Source organism: Dermacentor variabilis, chromosome 11 (genome assembly GCF_050947875.1).
Source record: "Dermacentor variabilis isolate Ectoservices chromosome 11, ASM5094787v1, whole genome shotgun sequence".
Lineage (NCBI taxonomy): Eukaryota > Metazoa > Arthropoda > Arachnida > Ixodida > Ixodidae > Dermacentor > Dermacentor variabilis.
The window spans coordinates 76,885,470-76,889,807 of NC_134578.1; positions in this window are offsets into that span (position 1 = coordinate 76,885,470).

Consider the following 4,338-nt stretch of genomic DNA (forward strand, 5'->3'; position numbering starts at 1 on the left):
GCGCCGGGTGAGCTACAAAGAACGCTTTCGTAAACTCACTGCTTAAGCGCTATGCGAAACACATCATATGCACGTAAAAAAAAATAAATTGACGCTCACGTGATTTTAAGCACGAAGTTACCAAGGAAACGCGTGCGTGCAGCTCCGAAAAAATGCTTCGTAGTTGAAGAAAATTTTGTCATGGTCCAGAATTTCTTCAACAGTGAACTTTTCTTTATGAGAAACCCGTATACGTTTCCTTAGGCGCATAGTTCTATAAGTAACATGGATGTAAATTTTCCCTTTCGTGAGCTTGCCTCCACCTTACGGGTTTCCGCGGAACTAAGTTGCGACATCGGCAGCTGTATGCACTTTTGCTTTCAGCTTAGTTCAAGAGCTCAACTATTCTAATTTGTCTCTGCAGCACACATTTTTGGTCGTACAACCTTCTGTGACAGAGGAACTAAGACGCGATGTAAGCACAATATAGCCTCGTGTCGTAGGCGTTATAGCATCATACAAATGCTTGAGAGTATCACAGCATTACGTTAGAAGTGATTCTAGAGGGTTCATGAGTGGCTTCATTTGAAAGCACATTCCTCCACATTTAAGTGCGTTAATAGAATCACGCACTCACGCCCAGGGGTTGTGGGGCCAATGAAGTTGCTGTAACACAGCTTTTCCCCCGCCGCTATCTTAACCAATCACATACAATTTTGGCACTCACCGATGCAGTAAAAGAAATAATATCCAATGTTCAAACTTTCACTTTGAAGTGTTGGTTGTCACACCCCTCCGCTACGTACAGTTGCGAATAATATCGAAGGTATATTTGTCTGTCGGTCAGTAAACGTATTATGAGCCACTTGATAACGCGTGTGGAGTGCGTAGTCTACATACCAACGGGGCTGCTGCCCGAAGCATCCAAGCAGTCCATGATGACGTCTTCGCTTTGGTTCAGCCTCGGATACTCGGAAGGATTGGACGACATTCTTCCGGATTATTCTATAGAAGAAGCAAAAAGTTTGAAATAGAGTTTATTCCTAGAAGGTAGCATGAATATGCTATTTTTGTAACTTATGGTTATTCTTGTGTAAACTTAAGTCAGGGTTTTCGTTATTTTTGTAGCGTCCATCAACTTACCTACTGCGTGTTACTCTTTACTAGCTGTTAAAGGAGGTGAGCGAAAATTCGGTGCGCGCGGTAAATCTAGATAACGGTCCAAAGTGCGAGAAAGTTTAAAAGCGGGTAGAAGACGGGTTGCCTAGGACCAGCGTGTGACAGTCTTGCTGTCTCGTAACGCAGTTATTTGCTAGTTTTGCCCTAAAGACGAAGCACTGACAGCGACATGTTGGCGTGATTCAGCACGCGAGGCAACTCCTGATAGGCATGAGAGAAGTGCACTTGGGGAATTGTCGTATGCAATATACAATTGTCCCGTAGGCAGAGTTATATCGGTTCCCAGAGTACACCTTGAACGTAAGAATGAATAAAGACGCCCATCTAGCGTAATGCGTGAACCGCTGCGGCTGTGAGGTCATTGTTTGCGGAAACAACGATTCTAGGCTAAAGTGGCCGCGAGCAAGTCTACTTGTTTCGGGAAGAATTTCACATAAAAAAAGGGGAAGGGCTGCGTTAGTGAGCCTTCTCTTTCCTTGAACACCAAAGAAATTGATTCAAAGACGCGTATATCAAAATGTGACATTTCTGTTTGTTTTCCTCGTCAACGCATATGCGCATGCGCATATATTGTATATATAATCCGTAACGGAGTTCTGCAACAAAGTTGGCAATAGCGTTTGTCCAGTCCACGGTCCAGTGTCCACCCCCTTTTTCTTTGTGCTGTACGTGTTTTTTTCGCGCTCATTATTGGTGTCAGATAGAAGACACAACCCTGTGGCAGCTTCCAGGTGTCTCACGACGGGGGCGTGATAAGCATCGCTCCCAATGGCGTTGCAAGCGACACACTTCGGCGATGCGTGAAACGAGCCCGACTGGCAACCGTTGGTATTATGAATCAGCACCCAGTGAACTATTAGATAACGTGAGCTTGACGCTTAACTGGCCGTTGCGCCGCTCATAGCAAGTGCATGCACACAGCAGCTGCGCGGCACAGCTCTCGTGCCAGCAGCTGCTAAGCAGCCGCGGAAGGCCGAGTGGTGCCCAGGCACCGCTCGGCCTTCCGAGGCGGTGCCTGGACTGAGCATACGCTTACACGCATGAGCATACGCTTACACGCCTCAGTGTAAGCATACGCTTCCACTGAGGCGTGTAAGCGTATGCTGCTACTGGTGAGTACACTAAACGCCTGCTGCACACTTCGCTTCGGGTGTTTCTGGATGCCCTATGACGTTACGCCCACGCGGCGCGCTTGCGCCATCTAACGGGAATGCACGACAATGGCGGCGACGACGACGGTAGTGCCAGTGGTGTTGTTCTGCCTCGGCAGCATCTATTTAATTGCGGTCACAATCAAACGAAATGCGTGCTATTCAATCCGGATAGCCTAGTAATAGCATAGCGACAATTCAGGTGCAACAGGCTACACAAATTCTCAGAATTCCCTACTACAGCGTTAGCATTGTTTGGCTCGGCTGTGACTTCTGCTCAGTTTTGCTTACTTTCATTTCCTAGCTAACGCGCGTCTACCCATGGCCTTTCCGGTGGCAAAGAGTGCTTAGGCTTTAGCAGACAATTGTCAGATTATCTCGCCGAATCCGACCCCTACAATGGAATTGTACCGACTGAGCCGGAGGGCCAGGCACGGGCGCACGTACCGCAGTGGCACGTGAGGCGTTACGTGAGGGGACAGTGCAATACGGCGATGCCCATGTCACGCTGTGCCGCTCTCATAAGCCTAGTTTATGCGCGTGTTCCTTGTCCACGCAAACTCTCGCTTGCGTTATGACTGCGCCTCGGTAAGGCCCAATGAAAACGCGCCAAGCGTCTCAAAGCGCTTGCATGCCTGCGAGGTTTGCATAACTCGAAGGACGCTCAGCAGCGTTCAAATGGGCATTGGGCCACGTCAAAAGTTTAAGAAGGCCCACACCAAAATTTCAAGTTGGCCCATCCCGAAAATAAAAGCTGGCCTACCCCCAAATTTGAATTTGGTCCACCCGCAAACTTAAGTTGCCCCACACCCAAATTTGTGTTGGCTTGCCCCCGAACTTCAGTTGGCCCAGGTTAAACTTTCCCCTTGGTGCACCTCTAAATGGAAGTTAGGCCACCCTCAAATTTCCGTTGTCCCCGTCCCTATATTTCAACTTGGCCCACCCCCAAAAATATATTTGACCCGTGCCCAAATTTCAGGTTGGCCTACTACCAAACCTTAACATGGCCGACCCCCTAAGTTAAGTACGGCCACCCTACATTTAAAGTTGGTGCTCCCCCAAAGTTCAAGTTGGCCCACCCACAAATTTCAAGTTGGCTCACATCGAAATTTAAGTTAGTACACACCCAAATTTAGGTTGGCCCACCTCCAAATTTCAAGTTGATCCAACCCCAAATTTCAGTTAGCCGACCCCTGCTGTCAGCTTCCCCATGCATTTTCTAAGGAGTTGTATGTATCCATATGGGTATTCTCTTTATACTTTCTTGCTTTAAATTGTTCCTTATCGCTTAAAAAAGCCACCATCACCTACATTTACACGATCATAGCGATTAAATGTCTCATCTTTGAAATTATGCATTTTAGCACAGATTCAAGGCAATACACATTTCGCGTGATAGAGCTAGCGAGCTCGCCAAAGAAAGCACAAATCCCCATTGCTTTGTGACTCTATGTAAAAGACAACTACCTTAGCTCACTTGTTCCTATCGTTTCATAATGGTTTGGCTTAAAGAGAAAGTTACTAAGCTTGCTGGGGTTTTGGAGGTTGCCTCCCCAAAGCCAAGGAAAAATGAAGGAAGGAAAGAAATACATCGTAGTCTTGTCACGCCGCAGCGTCCAACTCACGTGCAATCATACATCTAACATAAAAAAAATCGGCTGTGCAACACCAAATGTGAGAAGCGCGAGAAAAAGCCGCTTGTCGTGCGCACTCTAACCTGTTTTATAATTTGCTGGCGGAATAAGTACCCTTGAATGGCACTTCGAAATGCTTCTATGTGAGCTAAACTGCAGGCGACGAAGTTGACACATTTCTGATACCATCTTCGCGGAGAGGCCCAACGAGATAGCGGACGCCTACTTCACCGAAGAATATGTCCCGCACTTTATTCCAAGCCGCAATACGTAGCCATTTTTGCGTTTCAATCTCAGATAGAGGGAGGGAGGAGGGAGGTGGGGGATGAGAGCGCCACTGTGAGATTTGCAAGTTCAAGCGTTCAAGTGCAAGGATCACTACAGATGGCACTCTC